Source organism: Pristiophorus japonicus, chromosome 4 (genome assembly GCF_044704955.1).
Source record: "Pristiophorus japonicus isolate sPriJap1 chromosome 4, sPriJap1.hap1, whole genome shotgun sequence".
Classification (NCBI taxonomy): domain Eukaryota; kingdom Metazoa; phylum Chordata; class Chondrichthyes; family Pristiophoridae; genus Pristiophorus; species Pristiophorus japonicus.
The window spans coordinates 231,327,948-231,347,467 of NC_091980.1; the positions used below are offsets into that span (position 1 = coordinate 231,327,948).

A 19,520-nucleotide genomic window follows, 5' to 3' on the forward strand; every position below is an offset into this window, starting at 1 on the left:
CAGAGGTTTTCAAGGACAGGGAGGGTAGATTTCTTAAAGGGAAGTGCAAATTTAAGATAAGTGCATAGATACAAGGAACACAGTAGATGTAGTCTATAAGTATTTTGAGAAATCTCACAAAAATCCTGGTCTATGGTGTAAGAAGTAATGTAATAGTATTGATAGAAAGCTGGTTGACACCAGGAAACAAAGCGTCTGGGCTAAAGGATATTGCTTGGATTGGAGAAGGGGGAAGAGGTGTACCCCAGGTTAAATGTTGGTTCCATTTTTGTTCTTATAAATAGAGATGACTTGGGTGTAAGGAGCATGATACTGAAATTTGCTGATGACACAAATGTGTCGGGTTTGGCAAACAGCAAGAACTATAAAACGGATAGACGGGCTAATGAAATGGGCAGATAGGTGTCAGCTGCAATTTAATATGGATAAATGCAACGTAAGGTAGTTTAGTAAAAATGCAAGAATTAGGAGTTTAAGTTCAATAAAAAGATGCTGAAGGATAAAGAAGAACACAAAGAACTGGAAATTCCTGGGACCTCGTCTACCGGCATGTGATGGAACAGAACCCCATCCACCCTTGCCTGAGACAGGAGAACCCGTCCCAAATCCTGGGGACATGGTCATTTGCATAGCCAGGGCAGGCTGCTGGAACTTACAAGAGCAGATCCGTGGTGGTCACCTCAGCCTGAACCGCTCTACCCTTCTAAGGTGGAGCAGAGTTTTCCAGAGGCCCAAATTGGCCAAATAAAAACATTTTTTAACTGAATTTGATCTTTCTTGGGTTGTAAGGTTAATTTATGCCAGATACGGTGAGATTGGCATTCAGGTTGCACAAAGCGACGCCTCATAAAAGGCACAAGCATTTGTCCCGTAAAAGTTCTGACATAAAATCAGGAAGGTGGATAATTGAGGCTGGATAATAAAACCTTTCATGTATAATAATTTTATTTTTGGAACATAATATGGCTTAGATTTAATATTGCATATTTTTTTAGTCTCAACTTTTGATTACAAAGTTCATACCATAAAATTTTTATAGTATATTATACCTTTAATGATGATGTCATTAACAAGGAAATCCTTACTAGGTTCTTTCCTTTCACTTGCTTCAAAAGTCTCTTTGCCAGCCACAGAAATATTGATTGTATGAGTTTGCTATTAGTGAGAAAGGCTGAGGTAAATTACATCAGAAAGCATTAAGAGGTTGGTGCATGCATGCGTTGGGAGGAGGGTTTACTTTACAATGTAAAATTAATATAGTTTGAATTCCATAAGCATAACTGTCATGATTCTGGGGAACATGACAAACTGCTCTTTCAGAATGAAATGGACAAAATCTGTTGCCCGGGGTACCTGAATCTATGAAAAGTCTGTTGTGGTGCAAAAGACTTGGGGGCAATTTAAATGTGTTGTATATCCGTCACTATATAAATCAAAGTGAGAAACCGGTAGTGGTTGCAGACTCTAGGTTTAAGGGACCAGATTAGGGAGGCAATCAGTATTGTTAATCCAGCCGGACGTTAGAGGTGTCCAAAGGCTTGGAGACAGTTCACAGAGTCCGGTGAAGGGGTAGACGTGCCCAAACGTGAGATTATAAGGTATTGATGGGGTTGTAGACTCTAGGAAGGGACAATTAGTATCTAAGAATACAGTTTAAATCGATAGGAAAATATCGGTGGGGCTGTAGACTCTGGGTTTAAGGGAAACCAAACAGAGGGATGGGTGATATCTGATACAGTGAAACCAATTAATAATGACTATGTTAAGTGACGGTGGGATCCTAAAATAGAGCCAGCCAAACAGAAATTATGGTGGGAGAAACAGAAAAATAAGAAAACAGCCAAAGCAGGATTAATGTTAATAAGTCAGTGCCTACAATTACGGAGGTTAAGAGCAGAAGTGAGTAGTTTAAGAATGCCGCCCACCGGACGAATGGGACAGAAACTGACGAAGAAAAACAAGGGAACCAGAAAAAACAAGAAAATAAGGTTTGTTGAATGAAAAGTTGGTAGGAGTTAATGAATTTTTAATTTGTCCGAAAGCCTGTTTTTTTTAAAAAGAAAAATGGTGTAGCTGTCTGTTTGTTTTAGCTCCACCCACTTTTTCAGACAGAAAGTTGAAAGTTTTTATCCCTTTATAGTGTTGTCCTAGATGTGGGAAGTTTTAAGAAAGTGTGAACCTAGAATTGAATTACATTTTAAGTTAGAAACACAGGTGCGGATTTATTTTGATTATGACTTAAGGAGCGATTACATTTTTTTTTAAAAAGAGAAAACAGAACCAGCACAGAAGCTTTAGCTCTGATGCCGAGAAATTTGGACGTTCTAATTGGATTACAATTAAAAAAAATGCATGGTCTTGTTTTTTTTTAATTCCGACACGCTCACTTACTATAGGCCGGTTAGTTTAACATCTGAAGTGGGGAAAATGCTTGAAGCTATCATTAAGGAAGAAATAGCGGGACATCTAGATAGGAATAGTGCAATCAAGCAGACGCAACATGGATTCATGAAGGGGAAATCATGTTTAACTAATTTACTGGAATTCTTTGAGGATATAACGAGCATGGTGGATAGAAGTGTACCGATGGATGTGGTGTATTTAGATTTCCAAAAGGCATTCGATAAAGTGCCACACAAAAGGTTACTGCAGAAGATAAAGGTACGCGGAGTCAGAGGAAATGTATAAGCATGGATCGAGAATTGGCTGGCTAACAGAAAGCAGAGAGTCGGGATAAATGGGTCCTTTTCGGGTTGGAAATCGGTGGTTAGTGGTGTGTTACAGGGATCGGTGCTGGGACCACAACTGTTTACAATATACATAGATGACCTGGAAGAGGGGACAGAATGTAGTGTAACAAAATTTGCAGATGAAACAAAGATTAGTGGGAAAGCGGGTTGTGTAGAAGGCACAGAGGGGCTGCAAAGAGATTTAGATAGGTTAAGCGAATGGGCTAAGGTTTGGCAGATGGAATACAATGTCGGAAAATGTGAGGTCATCCACCTTGGAAAAAAACACAGTAACAGGGAATATTATTTGAATGGGAAGAAATTACAACATGCTGCGGTGCAGAGGGACCTGGGGATCCAATCCCAAAAAGTTAGTTTGCAGGTGCAGCAGGTAATGGAATGTTGGCCTTCATTGCGAGAGGGATGGAGCACAAAAGCAGGGAGGTCCTGCTGCAACTGTATAGGGTATTAGTGAGGCCGCACCTGGAGTACTGCATGCAGTTTTGGTCACCTTACTTAAGGAAGGATATACTAGTTTTGGAGGGGATACAGAGACGATACACTAGGCTGATTCCGGAGATGAGAGGGTTACCTTATGATGATAGATTGAGTAGACTGGGTCTTTATTCGTTGGAGTTCAGAAGGATGAGGGGTGATCTTATAGAAACATTTAAAATAATGAAAGGGATAGACAAGATCGAGGCAGAGAGGTTGTTTCCACTGGTCGGGGAGACTAGAACTAGGGGGCACAGCCTCAAAATACGGGGGAGCCAATTTAAAACCGAGTTGAGAAGGAATTTCTTCTCCCAGAGGGTTGTGAATCTGTGGAATTCTCTGCCCAAGGAAGCAGTTGAGGCTAGCTCATTGAATGTATTCAAATCACAGATAGATAGATTTTTAACCAATAAGGGAATTAAGGGTTACGGGGAGCGGGCGGGTAAGTGGAGCTGAGTCCACGGCCAGATCAGCCATGATCTTGTTGAATGGCAGAGCAGGCTCGAGGGGCTAGATGGCCTACTCCTGTTCCTAATTCTTATGTTCTTATGTTCTTATGTCAAAAGAAAACACGTAATCGATCATTGATTACATTGGGTTGAAAGACAATAAATTTAGTCTAGGAATGAGATAAAGATAGACGGGAGATTGTAATGCCTTTAAAAAAAAAGCCTGCGTGGGTTTCTCGAGGCTATGGGCTGGGGGAAGCTACGCCTCCGTTTTCCTTTGTGTAAAATCTTATGTTAAATGACGTGAAAGCTTCTAGCTCAGTAATTAGAGTTTTAAATAAAAGATTGGCAGTATAGTATTTGAATTGGGATTTTGAGAGATTTCAAGTGATTCTCCTTGATAAACATTTTGGTTGTGTTGGAAAATCTTGGGTTTGGAAACCTTTTTAATAGAAATAATAAAAGTACGCATCTGTGTAACTTCATCTCAACTACTCCATCAGAAGCTGAAGCTTAAAAAGATGTAATCTATGAGGTACTGTATCACAAAATATATCTTGAAGTTACAGAGCAAAGTGTGCATAATAAAATACTTATGCTATTCCTACTTGGATTGGAGTTTTTTTTAATGTTCAGCTTCTAAAACAGAAGTTAGGCATAGTTATAAAACAAGTACTTTGCATTCTGTAATCTGTGAATCACTTAGAAATAATAAGTTTAAACTATAAGCATAAATAAGAATACCAATATTAAAAAAAACAGTATTACCATATTTGACAATTTTTAATTCAAAAATAAATACAAATACAAAAAGGAGAGCAGCAATTAGAATTGGAATAGTAATCTTGTTGTCAAGGTTTCAAGTACCACTGGTTAAGAAAAGGCACAACAAAATACTGAGATACATTTAAAATTGAGCCTCTTTAGAACTATTTTGGTGTTTGAGATTTTTTTTGTGTGTTGATCTGACAGAGATCTATTGAAAGAATGTTTTTCATCAAAAGGACTCGCTAAATAAAATGTTAAATATGGGTACTAACCAATGATGCCAACATACAGTTCAAGTGTATGCAAATTTGTAAAATCTGATCTCTTTAAAAAAAAATAAAACCAAAAAGTTTGGAAACAATCTAAAAATGCCATTTTCTCTGATGAAAGACAGAAATGCCATTTGGGGGAGACGAGATAAGATATGGAAGTAGCCTTGGAAATGATTTGCGAGAATTTGAATTGAAAGCACTTGTATGTTAAGATAATTTATAGACTATCACTTGTTTTTGAATACAGGAAATCAGACAATGCTGGGCAGAATTACTACCCACAATATTATTGAGGTTGTGTGCCACCCCAAACCGGACCACAGGATTAAACCCGCATAAATTAATGATCGGACGCACAATGAGGTTACCAGAAGGAATAGTGACAGAAGGAGCCGAATTTGGACCATTACGAGATAGAATCAGGAAGTATGTGATGGAACTGAGAGAGCAGTTGAAAGGTATGCGACAAGAGGTCCGAGAAAGACAGAGAGAGGAGTACGAAGACGATGGGACAAATACCTCAGTTATAATCCCCGAGGTGGGGGCTAAGGTAATGGTTTAGGGAGTGGCAGATAAACCAGGATTTTCACCGAGGTGGAGCGGACCATATGAGGTGGTAATCAGTGGTGACACATGTTCACAATAAAATAGAAATGATAAGAATCCAATTGAACCCTGGGACGCCAGGCTGTAACCTCTCAACAGGAAAAATGTGGCTCGTTGCAAAGATCCTGACAGGCGCCTCAATCCTCACCAGCCTGGGAGAAGCTACCATAACACAGGGACAACCGACTGAGGAACAGCAAGGCGTGTGTTACACGGATTCGGGTGACGTTGGTTGTGATGCCGGAAAGCTGATGGTGACGGTTGAAACAACAATAGACGTAAAGTGCAGTGTCGGAATGATGTACCTAAAACGGTACACAAAGGGCTTGAAACACCCGGAGGGATGGTCCTATACAAAGTTGACAATTTGGGTAAATGAGACCGCAGTATGTCATGTAGCCTGGGGGATCATAGTCCAATGCCTATGGTGTGATGCTTAGGACACATCCCTGTGCTTGGCCATATCCACAGTCATCCTCGCCCTCTTGAAACGATAGTTTTGGTCTCCTAATCTGAGGAAGGACATTCTTGCTATTGAGGGAGTGCAGCCAAGATTCATCAGGGACTGACATATGAAGAAAGACTGGATCGACTAGGCTTATATTCACTGGAATTTAAAAGAATGAGAGGGAGATCTCATAGAAACATATAAAATTCTGACGGGATTGGACAGGTTAGATGCAGGAAGAATGTTCCCGATGTTGGGGAAGTCCAGAACCAGGGGTCACAGTCTAAGGATAAGGAGTAAGCCATTTAGGACCGAGATGAGGAGAACCTTCTTCGCTCAGAGAATTGTGAACCTGTGGAATTCTCTACCACAGAAAGTTGTTAGTTCGTTAGCTTTATTCAAAAGGGAGTTAGAAGGGCCGAATGGCCTACTCCTGCACCTATTTTCTATGTTTCTATGTTTTCTAAGAGACAAAAGGTCCCACACAAGAGATTAATGTGCAAAGTTAAAGCACATGGGATTGGGGGTAGTGTGCTGACATGGATTGAGAACTGGTTGTCAGACAGGAAGCAAAGAGTAGGAGTAAATGGGTACTTTTCAGAATGGAAGGCAGTGACTAGTGGGGTGCCGCAAGGTTCTGTGCTGGGGCCCCAGCTGTTTACATTGTACATTAATGATTTAGATGAGGGGATTAAATGCAGTATCTCCAAATTTGCGGATGACACTAAGTTGGGTGGCAGTGTGAGCTGCGAGGAGGATGCTATTAGGCTGCAGAGTGACTTGGATAAGTTAGGTGAGTGGGCAAATGCATGGCAGATGAAGTATAATGTGGATAAATGTGAGGTTATCCACTTTGGTGGTAAAAACAGAGGGACAGACTATTATCTGAATGGTGACAGATTAGGAAAAGGAGAGGTGCAACGAGACCTGGGTGTCATGGTACATCAGTCGTTGAAGGTTGGCATGCAGGTACAGCAGGCGGTTAAGAAAGCAAATGGCATGTTGGCCTTCATAGCGAGGGGATTTGAGTACAGGGGCAGGGAGGTGTTGCTACAGTTGTACAGGGCCTTGGTGAGGCCACACCTGGAGTATTGTGTACAGTTTTGGTCTCCTAACTTGAGGAAGGACATTCTTGCTATTGAGGGAGTGCAGCGAAGATTCACCAGACTGATTCCCGGGATGGTGGGACTGACCTATCAAGAAAGACTGGATCAACTGGGCTTGTATTCACTGGAGTTCAGAAGAATGAGAGGGGACCTCATAGAAACGTTTAAAATTCTGACAGGTTTAGACAGGTTAGATGCAGGAAGAATGTTCCCAATGTTGGGGAAGTCCAGAACCAGGGGTCACAGTCTAAGGATAAGGGGTAAGCCATTTAGGACCGAGATGAGGAGAAACTTCTTCACCCAGAGAGTGGTGAACCTGTGGAATTCTCTACTACAGAAAGCAGTTGAGGCCAATTCACTAAATATATTCAAAAGGGAGTTAGATGAAGTCCTTACTACTAGGGGGATCAAGGGGTATGGCGAGAAAGCAGGAAGGGGGTACTGAAGTTGCATGTTCAGCCATGAACTCATTGAATGGCGGTGCAGGCTAGAAGGGCCGAATGGCCTACTCCTGCACCTATTTTTCTATGTTTCTAAAAACAATGCACATGGAAGGAAGGGGTGCAGATAAGTTGCGCGCCACAGTTCACTCAATTTTCAGGAGTACCTCAGCAAGGTCAGGATGAGCAGAAGTTATGCCCTCCAAATGCACAAATGGGGCCAGTGGTGAGTGGTGCAGGGAGGTTGTTCCCGAGGTCGACCCACCATCACTGCCCCACCAACTACCACAGCCTCTGTTACTACGGCCCCCACACCGGAACCCCTGGTATCCCAGATATGACCGGGGGTCTCTGGGGGTGGGGGGAGGGGGGGGGATTGGTGATGAAACGAACCGAAGCAGGTGCAAAATTCACAAGAAACCCCCCGTGTTTAGGCTCATTCGAAAAGAAATTTAATTTGGGACTATCTACCGAAAAGTTTGGAACTCTAAAGTGCTTATGAAAGAAACTATGAACTTTAATAGAATTTTGGATTTTAAAAGACAGACTCAAGGCTGTGGGCAGGCCTAAGGAACTAGCAGGAGACAGTCTAATTAAGTGAAGCTACCTGGGTGTAAGGATTAGGTTAACCTGTCTGGAAGAATGAGTATTCGAAAATCCTTCCCCCACAAGAAACATTTACATCACAAAATCACCCAAAGGTAGCTACCCATCAACATGGGTCTGGACAACCATTTCAGCATATACATCACAAAGAGGCCCAATCCAGTCTGTATGCGAAAGACTAATCACAAAAGGACATTGCAATTACCAAACTAATATTTCCATCAGGAAACAGTTCTCAAACATTAACTCACCCAAAACATATCAACTTTTAACGAGCCCGCCAAAATATTACAAAGAAGAACCAAGCCCGCCAAAATTATTCAAAGGATTTTGAACAGATTTGGCGCCAAGATTAGAAACACTGAAATCGTATAACTGGCCCCTGTTTTCAACAGAGGTTAGGTTGCTAGGTAGCTGCAAGGCTGCTACTACCTCAGATAACACTTTGACTGACAGACGAGTACCGCACTGCGCTGTGTCATCAAGACAAGGAGAGAAACCAACGCGACAGTTGTAAACTAACTTCTCCAGCCTCGGAGTCCTGAAGTCCTGAAGGAAGGAAAATCACCACCATCGCAGCAGCGACTGACCACAGTCAACATGGTATCAACGGAAAAACCACCGCGATCGACCAAACTCGAATAAAACTCTAACGGGAAAAAAACGAGGAATCGAAAAGTTTCCACTCTACAATCTAATCCTGACCTATCAATGGGTAAAACATTACCTAACAGACTGTAGAAACCTATTTCTAACGAAGAAAACCAGGTACTTACCCCATAAATCCAAAACGCACCTTACCGCATCAGCGGACTCAACCCAACTGAAGATTGCGCAGTTAGAAGTCTTCTCCGACATTCGGGGTACAGCAAGCAGACCCTACCGCATCCAGCGAACCCTGAAACCGCGATCTACCGTTAACTGTCAAAAGGATTGGTAAGCATAGTCCCTGCCTGCCCTGGAGTCTGACCTAGCTAGAATTAGGTATTGGGAGGTGGGAGGTATAATTTACTGTAACCCCCTTTAAATGTGTAGTGTATGGTTCTTTATTAAAGTGATTTTGAGTTTGACCTTGGACTTTTCCTTGTATTATCCTTTATTAGAGTGATTGTAAGTTTGGCCTTGTATTTTCTTACTAGAGTAATAAGCCTGTATTACTTTGACTATAATAAAAACAAAGTTCTTTGCGTCAAATGAATGTCCTCTGCACTTTTGTCACACCCCGCAAATAAATCCAGAGTACAGAACCCAAGGGAGTGGGAGCGATTCAAACCGCTCAAGTTGGTCAGAAGGGAACCTGACCCCCTCATAGAGACCACCCCCTTACAGAACGAAAGACAGAATCCACTTCGGGGTGTGACAGCGGGTGATAACAGTATTTCTAAACCTGATATATATGACTATCCCCAGTTCCTGTGGGCCCAGCATGGTGGCACTATATAAGAATCTGACACTACGAGCCTTGAAAGGGCCACCATGAAATACCATGAAATTTGAGGTGACCCGAAAGACGGGCATATTAGAAATGGTAGGTGTGGGCTATGCGGCCGGGGTCTCAACAGTCAACACAATAGACCTTCAGGCCATAGATGGGCCAGTCAGTATTTTAACCCGTAACCTAAAAGGACTGTTAGAAAGAGGAGGTGATAACAACGAGCTGCAGGCCCAACCAGGGGATGGGGCCGAACAGGAGATACTGCAGGTATACACCGTGAAAGATCATGCAAAGACCATCAATCTATTGAATGACCGAACCGCTAAGGCAAGTGAGGCTGCCGTATGTGCTGGGTATGGAGCATGGATGCTGGCTTCAGTGGACCATAATTTAGAACAGTTACAGAATGGGGAGGTCCGGACTGGACTAACGATGTTTTTAAAACTTGGACGCTGGCTAAAAACACTAGCCAAGCCTGTCAAGTTTGGAGGAATAGCCATGCATGGGTTCCTGAGAATAGATGCACCACTGGCCACCAGAACATAATAGGGTTTCGTAGTAAACATTCCACAGTATAACCTTACTGAAGGACAAGGTCTATATAAGGTTACAAACATAGAGGAAGTAAGAAACCAAACACGAGTAAGGTACCGCAAGCTGCATCAGTATGTTATTAAAAATGGGAATAAGACCAAGGGTGTGTCTATAACGGATTGTTATAAGAATATCCAGGTTGTGTTATGCCGAGAGGCGTTTCAGAAGGGCGAGGATGACTGTGGATATGGCAAGCGAAGCTATGCGTTTTAAGCATCACACCATGGGTGTTGGACTATGAAACCACGGCAGCATCACAAGGAGACAGGCGGTGGTGCGTCAGCACTACAGCCACTAACCTGACTGTGGGAGGGGAAATAACATGCATCATCGGACGTCCTAACTTCTGTCTGAAGCCTAAACACGAAATCAACATAAAAGGATATACAATATACCCCGAGCTGGAGGAAGAAACCGTCAACGGAACAGTGGTAGATATGATAAAAATGGTGTATAAAGGTTTTGAGGAGCCACAAGGAAAACCGATACCCAAGTTGAGCGAAGAACAGTTGACACTGGAAAGGAGTGTGTTTGAACAATAATTTAAATACGTCGATTTAGAGGAACAAATCGAAAAGCTACAAAAGGACACTGACACAGAACTGGCTGAACCACCGTGGTCTGCTCACTTCTACAACTTTGGACTGAATTTGCACATACACCCTTGGATTAGAATTATATCCTATATGTTGGTCATAATGCAGCTGGTAGTGGTACTGATACTCCTGGCAGAATATGCAGGCAGATACAAGAGGCGCAGAATAAAAACTTTGGCTCGGGCCATTAACAAAGAACCGAGGAAGCCTTTGCTAGGGCCATATAAGGGGGAGCAACCACAACAACGGCACGAGTACCTGATATGAGTCGTAAGTGTCCCAATCCTATCACCTGATCTACAAAACCGGGGCTGGAGACACATGAATCAAGATAGGGAAAGAAAAATTATTGGTCAGGGTGGGTATTTGGGGTACCATCTGACCAATTGGGGGATTGTAGAAAAAAAATTTAAGTAGTGGGAACCTAATTAATCAAAGGGGACCCAATTAAGTAAAGATAAAAACCAAAAGCAAAGCTATGAGAATGAAGAAAAAATACATGCTAAGAACACAGGGAAAATGATGAAATTAGAACTGTCAGGAAGATACATCATCTTATCACAGTATGAACCAGACAGTTGGGAAAAATACACTCTAAGGCTAGGTCACATGGGGTGGTAAGAGATTACGGGAAACAAAAGACGATTGAAAAACATCTCAACTGGTTGAAAGCAGTTAGGCCAAGAGGACAAGAGTTCGCAGACCTGAGAATGATGTGGCACGTAACTTATCAGATAAAAGGTGCATAGGGGAGGTAACGAAGCCTGTTGTCAATATAATTGTATTAACCAATTAATCTTGATAGGTAGGCGAAAATTTTGTGACGCAGCAGGGAAACAACAAATGGAAAGCCTCCGCGCGGAACTTCATGATTTTGTATGTATTTTGACTGTATAAAAACAGTAACCCGATGATTGTTCAGAGAGAAGAGCTGGTTTGGGTCACCGAGTTACTGAACTCATGTAGAAGCTGTCTCTCTCTCGATCGAGTACTTAATAAACAATTCTTTTCTCCAAAACAGACTTGTGTCAAGTATCTTTGTAATACTCTACATCATCTCCATGGCCTCGCCCCTCCCTATCTCTGCAATCTCCTTCAGCCTCACAACCTCCACCCAATCCCCACCCCCCCCCCCGACCCTGAAATGTCTGCGCTCCTTAAATTCTGCCCTCTTCAACATCCCTGATTGTAACTGCTCAACCACTGGTGGCCGTGCCTTCAGTTGCCTAGGTCCCAAGCTCTGGAACTTTCCCTAAACCTCTCTGCCTCTCTTTCTTCCCTTAAAGCGCTCCTTAAAACCTATCTATTTGACAAAGCTTTTGGTCATCTGCTGTAATTTCTTATGTGGCCATGGAGGGATTTGAAAACAAGGATGAATATTTTGAAATCATTGAATGAATATTTTAAGCGTTGCTTAACCAGGAGCCAATGCACAGGGGTGATGGATGAACAGGACTTGGAGCGAGTTAGGACACAGGCAGCTGTGTTTTATATCACCTCAAGTTAACGTAGGGTAGAATGCTGGAGGCCAGCCAGGAGTGTTGGAATAGTCAGGTCTAGAGGTAACAAACGCATGGATAATGATTTCAGCAGCAGTTGAGCTGAGGCAAGGGTGGAGATGGGCGATGTTACACCACAAATATGTGGTCAGAAGCTCATTTCAAGGTCAAATATCACACCAATGTTGCGAACATTTTGGTTCAGCATCAGACAGATGTTAGGGAGGGGGATGGAGTCAGTGGCTAGGGAACAGAATTTGTGGCGGCGACCAAAAACAATGCTTTGGTCTTCCCAATATTTAATTGGAGAAAATTTTTGCTCATCCAGAACTGAATGTCAGACAAGCAGTCTGACAATTTGGAGACCGTGGATGGGTCAAGAGAAGTAGTGGTGAGGTAGAGCTGGATGTCATCAGCATACATGTGGAAACCGATGCTGTGTTTTTGGATGATGTCGTCAAGGGGCAGCATACAGATGCGAAATAGGAGGGGACCAAGGATAGAAACGATGCGGGAACGGGAAGAGAAGAGAAGTCGTTGCAGGTGATTTTCTGGCTACAATTAGATAGATAAAAATGGAACCAGGCGAGTGCAGTCCCACCCAGCTGGATGATGGTCAAGAGACGTTGGAGAAGGAGAGAGTGGTCAACTGTGCCGAAGGCTGCAGACAAGTTAAGAAGGATGAGGAGGGATAGTTTATCTTTGTCACAGTCACAGAGGATGTCATTTGTGACTTTGAAGAGAGCCGTTTCAATACTGTGGCAGGAACAAGGGTTTTGCTTCTGCTCTGGTGTCTTTCCTGAAGATTCAGAACTTGTGGATAATTATGGACATGAACTTGCATAGTATTACCTCTACTCAATACCATATAGAGCACTGGAACACCTTTGATTCAAGTCCTTTGGACTTAGTAATATTTTTTGACATGCTGGTAATCAAACTTCCAAAAAGTATTAGAAACAAACAAACACCTGAAGTTATGATACACGAGTCCCATCATAGATATATCTGGAACTTTAGAACTGACTTGACATTGCCAGATTGCACTCTCTGGCATTATTGTGCTCCAGGATTCCACTTCTGTGAGGTAACCTGCATGTTAATGCAAGTTAAAAGGTACAGTAAAGCAAGTGGTTTCTCAGACGCAATCTAGAAGTTTCCCAGCATGTACTGTTAATGTTCATTAACACATTGATGAAGTAAGACCAATTGTGTCTGATAACACCATGCTGAAATATGGCCCTTATTGGTCAGAAATCTGCTGAATGAAATTCAGAACAATTTCACCACCAGTGGGAAAACAATGCAGAGGATGTCAATGTCAAACGCTTAGGTCCCAGGACATGGCTGCAATGTCGAAACAAGTTCAATTACCTCACCAGAGTTGTCAAGGTAACAGTACTGCTCTCTTACTCTCTGGTCACACCTCCAGTCTCACTACTCACAATACTTCCCTCCCCCCGCTTCCCGTCACTATCCTACAATCACTGCACCCCACTTCACTACACCACCTCTCATACTCACACACACACACACACACACACCACTTTTGCAACTCTCACTTCCCCACGTCTCACATCTGGCATACCGCATACCACAATTCCAACACAACAGGCACTTTCCTTAAACACCTCACAAGACTGTCAGTAACAGTTCCTACTTTCTTGCAGGAGAAGCTCACCCACAACTCCAGGGCGCAGGAGCTAGGGCAGGTGCCAGCTCACTGGAAGGCAAGTTTGCATACTAGCTCTGCTGCAGAGAACTCAGATACTGTCTTCGAGGGCTCAGGCTACCGAAGAAGGTTGATGGTCATATACTTGGAAATGCTAGATGCATTTTGCAGCCTGCTGGTACGCTTGCGCAAAATGTCGCAGAGCATTCTGTCCAACATGGACTGAGTGGTCAGCTCACTCAACACAACAGTGGCACCCACCATTATGGATCCTTTCCTGACAGCTCTTACCACTGCCATGGAAGCTCAGACAGCTGCCATCTTGGCTTTCGGGGGTGGGGGAGGCACTATTGACAGGGGCTTCCAGAGCGCCGCGTCACTCCTACACTCTATTCTCATGCAGAGCCACAAGCGTACTGAGGCACAGTTCCAGGATTGAAGCCTTGGCTCCATGGCTCTGCTGTCATCTCTCACATCAACAGCATACCCACTCTCCTGCCACCCATTCCGCCAGTGTCCTTGTTAGTGCTAGATAGCCAGCAGGGCTAATCGGCTTCAGCTTATGCCAAGATGCTGCAGTCTGCTGCCGGGCCCTCCAGGCCCACAGCTGCTCGAGATTGCCCACCAAGGCCATCAAAGGAAGCTCAGCAGCCTTCCACCTTCCAAGCTGCAGTCACTGGGGAAACACATCATTGGAGCACTAGGGTAGGTAAATAAGACACAGAAGGCGGCTTGCACAAGGGTGATTCATAATTATTTATGTTAACTGTTATATACTGATTGGATTGAGTTGTTTGAGAAATGTGTTTGTTGTTCTGGATTTTCTGTTGGTGATAATATTTGTAGTGAAGTGAGGGCAAGATCCACGAGACTGAAGTGAAGGAAGGAAATTGGATAGTGGTAGTAAGGACAGTGGTAAGAATCGTGAAACTGTTGGTGCATTGGGAATGGTTCAGGTGAAGCACTATTGGATGAACTGTGCTCTGAGAGCTGTGGCAGTGAGGGGATGCCTCTTCCTCCCCTTCATGTTCCCTCTCCTGCGCCTGCTGCACTTTAGCTGTCCAGGTAGTGATAAAGGTTGTTCCCTCATGAAGCCAAAATTATGGAGCATGCAGCAAACAACCACAAATCTAGATACCCGCCAGGGGTGCACTGCAAAGCACCTCCAGAATGGTTCAGTAAGTGCCAAATTGCTTGAACACACCAATTGTTTGTTCAATCATGTTTCTGGTAGCAACATGACTCTTTGCTGTAGGCCAGCTTTCCATTTGTGCCCGGATTCCTGACAGGGGTCATGAGCCATGTTTGGTCGAGATAGCCCATGTCACCCAGTAGCCAGCCTGCAACCTGATGGCCTGGCTGGAATAAAGTCAGCACAGATGGGTGCAGGATGAACGAGTCATGACTGCTACCAAGATACCGGGTACAGACCTGCATGATGTGTTGCCTATGGTCGCAAACCAGCTATGTTGAGGGAGTGGAATGCTTTTTGATTGATAAAGGTGCCAGGCTGGTGATGGGGAACATGCAAGGCAAAGTGGGTGTGGTCTATGGCTCCTTGGACTCTGGGGAAGCCTGCCATGCGGGCAAAATGTAGTGTTCTCTTGTCCTGCTTCATTCGGTCCATGGGGAATGAGATGTAAATGTTCTTCCTGGTGGTGGGTGCCTTGTTGACCTACCTGATACAGCAGTGGACTGCGAGCAGTGATATGCCACTGATATCACCTCCTGAAGCCTGAAAGGAACCTGTGGCATAAAAGTTAAGGGCCACATGAAATGCTGTCCATGCCCTGGTGCAGCGCACGAGTTGTGGATGCAGCAAGTGATGCAGCTCGGTGACAGTCTCATTTGTGAAGCGAAGGTGCATCTTATGTGATGAGCGCAGTGCCCTGCTCATCTTCAATCGTGTCACAACTGCTGCTGCTCTCTGCTGTATTCCTTGCTGCTCCCCCTCCTCCTCCTCCTCCTCCAGACGCAAAGGGAGCCATAACAGACCACCCATAACTCCAGTCAAACTGTTTTGAAGGCAGCCAAAAATAATGCAACACCAGCAAAATTAACTTTCCAGGGTCAGGTAACAAACCAAAAATTTCCAGATGTTAACCATCAGTCTGAAATTATAAACCAGCAACAAAACTGTAAGTACTACATGATCCCTTTAAATAGTGCTGGTGAAGAATCCTTCTGCCTAATAACACCACGAGGTGTCACAAGGTGTATTTATCTTGAGGATAGTGAGGTGCTGGGGCATACCAATATCAGAAAAGAGTCCCTCAACAAGCACAGGACTTTATTTGAATACGTGATTTCCATAGTTCTGGATGGTTACTGAGAAGCCCGATCCAATGGCGAGTGGGATGGGGCATATTCCTGGTTCGCAATGAGCATGCGCTTCCTGCCTGCCGTATTGGGTGCTTATGCGCCAGTTTAGTGTTCTCAAATTTCTACGCATTAACCTTTATTTTGTTGCTTTGTAGCTAATGATAATACTTGAAATTCATCTTTAAATGGGCTCTGCAACAATGCTGTTGACTGCTATGTATTATTTCATATACATGAATTATTGTGATTTATCAAAAATTCCTTATAGATATTTTCATTCCGTGCCAGTGATATTTCACAGAAGTGACAATTAAAATTGTGAAAATATGACTCAAAGATGCTTTCATAGGCTGTACTCAAGAGGAGTATCAATCGTAGGCTAGATCCTTCAACATCATCACCATGGAAACCATGGTGTTTTTCCACAAAATGCAAAACAGATCAATAAAATGTCGCTGGTAGAGAGGCAAAAAATCAATGTTGTCTATGTTATTTTCACACATTGAAAATACAGGAGAGATTGCTTTTTCCCACAAGAGTACTGTTCGTGACTGTTATTACTACCTGTCCCATTCAGGCACAAGTTTTACAAAGAAAAGCTAAAAATACAAACAATCTGAAATAAAATCAGATTCATCAGCATCTGAAACAGAAAAGGCTGGTTAACATTTTAGGTGAGGACTATTCAGTGGTGAAGTGGCTGATAAATCTGTTCTACTGTCCACACAAGGAAGAGTAAGTGATAGCTTACACTTGTGACATACCAACTTTAATGTCACTTTTGTGAAATATCAATGGCATTAAAGATGAAAACAGTAATAATGGCAGGGATTTTGCTCACGTCGTCAGGTCCTGTGCGGGCGATGTCTGTGGCGGGTCGCGGCTCCGCTGCTGGCTCCATCCTGCTGCCTAAAAATAACTTATGTTGATGGGGCTTGTTCAGCCCGCCCAGCATGTTTCCCAGTCCAATTAGAGGAAGCAGGTCTCGTGGCACCATTCATGAACCGTCATCAGCCGGTTTCCTCAAAGGGACCATGGCCAACTTTCTTTTGGCATTTGTGCTGTCAATGTTCTACAGCACTGAAGTGCTGCAACACTGAAAATCACTGCACAGAGAGGTAGAGAGACGGAGAGGTTTACCTTGGACCTCCACCCATCCCTCTCTATCTATATTATCACATCCCCATCTCACTAGCCACCCCTCACACTCACCCTCATCCGAGTGCAATCATCCCAACTATCACACTTGGGTGTTTTACATAATGTTCATGTAAAGTTTCTGTTAATGTGGTGTCAAACAATGAAACCTTTATTTTCAACACTTTCCCTTCTTGGACAGATTCGTGTACACCTTTGGAAGTGGCTTAGTGAGTTGCAGTGAATGGTGAGACATAACAGTTTCCACCGCAATAGTCATGAATGTGAAAGGAATGGCTTGGGCATTGTAGGGATACTTTATGGTGTTGGTGTGGGGTGTTGCCAATCTGGCGCATCATATGGCAGCCAAGGTGTAAAGCGTCAAGTTAGGTCAATCTGGCCATGGTGAGGCCATCCCTGGCCTCCTGGCAGCAATGTGCTCGGGTGCTGATGCCCTCTGTCCTGCAGCATCAGGTGATTGTGGAGAAGGTTGGTGTTGCTGGTGTGCCTGGTGCTGCTAGAGCTGGGGCTGATTGTGGTCGGACTCTGAGTACCAAGGTGAGATAGTATAAAGGGTACCCATGTTGATGGAATAGATGGCAGGTAAAGTAGAGATGACAGAAGCATTCTGTCAATGGTGAGAGAGTTCTTGCAATGAGGTAAGAGTGAATGGATAGTGGAAAGTGGAAAGCCTGCAGAAATGGACTGAGAAACAGCTTGTGGCTGAGGAAAGTGATGATCTGTCACATGGGAGCATTTACTGTAAATTCGAAGCTGTCAAGTAATCAGCTGAAGCAATGGCCATTCACCTCCCGTCTCAGGTTTACAGACATGGCTCCCGAGCAACGCGGACCCCGTGGATGAGCAGTTAAAGTTAAAAAGGTTAAAAGCATTATTAAGGGTCGGTCAATAACCCAATAAGTAGTTTAATTGGGTCTTCCGCCTCTGTGGCAGCTTGACAGTGGGGTCCTAACCAGCTGTCAAACAAAATCTAATTTCCTCCCCGACCCATCAATCCCGCCCACTGACGCCCGGAAAATTCTGGCCGATTATAAAGTTATGATAAATCATGCAGTCAGGCTAACATTTCTGGATGGAGATCAGCTCTGAAAAATGCAAATCAGCCTTACTATTTTCAATGCAGGCAGACCTAGTTCACTTTGTTTTTATTTCAGTAATTTACAGTAACATCCTATTTAATACAAATTACTTAAAAAAAAATTTGGAATCACTTGGGGGAAAAAAATAAATGGATATATAAAAATGGGCACTTGGGCACGATGAGCAGTAGAAGTGCGTGCACACATCAGAATAAACACTTGTAAAGGAGATTACACTGAAAACTAACTCTTGTGTGTTGAGACTGAAGCTGCTTTTACATTGGTGTCAGTAGGCTGTTTGTCCACCTGGCATTAACTGTGTTTTTAACCAGATTCAGTGAATCTGGCAACTTTTGGGGTTGCCACCTACTGTGTGAGATCCACTCTTTGGGAACTGCCAGCAAAAACATCCCCTTGAATTTAATATAAAAGCAGTTTAGGTGTGACTCTCAAATCAGAGTGGCATCAACTACAAGTAAACAATGTATCAACTAAGCTGCACAAAGTGGAAAAAACTGAAAGTAAGAAACAGTTGCATCTACATCGAGCTTTAATTTAGCCTCAGAATTTTTTCAAAGAGCTTTGTATATGATGAATTACTTTGCAATGCATTGACTGTTATGAAGGTAAATGCGGCAGCCATTTTGTAGACAGCAATATCCAACAAACAGCAATGAGATAAATAACCAGCCAAACAGTTTTAGTGGTGTTGACTGAGGGAGAAATATTGACCAAAACTATTTTGTAGGCTCTGGGACATCATATCCTCTCCAGACACCCTTTAAAAAGGATATACTCGTTTGGGACCATTAGCGTATATGAACAAAGGCTGGCGCAGATCAGGTATCTTTAGTGCAATCAGAAACATTGCCAAATAGAACCTGAAATGGTTACAAATTGGTCATAACAACTGTATGCAACTGTTGTTACAAGCTTAATTTGATTAGGTTCAAAACACTGGTTAGATATTTACATTATTTGATATAATATCAATTATTTTGATTGAATATCCAAATACAAAGCACCTAATCATGTAACACAATTATTTATGCATTATTGCCAGGTTAAGTCAGTACCGAGTAAAGGGGCAATGTTTGCAGCATCATATAATCATTTTTAATCACAAAGCTGAAAATTCTTTCATATGGTCTTCCTAAAATATTTCAAAGACCAATGACAGTTAATTTTCAGATGTTATATCAAAACAAATACTCAGTTGTCAAATGGTTAATATTCTTTAATTACA

The 19,520-nt window shown here is 43.0% G+C and overlaps 1 protein-coding gene across 4 annotated transcripts in view; it reads right to left on the reverse strand.

Moving 5' to 3' along the window:
* The window catches only part of kiaa0586 (KIAA0586 ortholog), an 800,223-nt gene that overhangs the window by 386,687 nt on the left and 394,016 nt on the right, over positions 1-19,520 (reverse strand). The window lies entirely within an intron of this gene.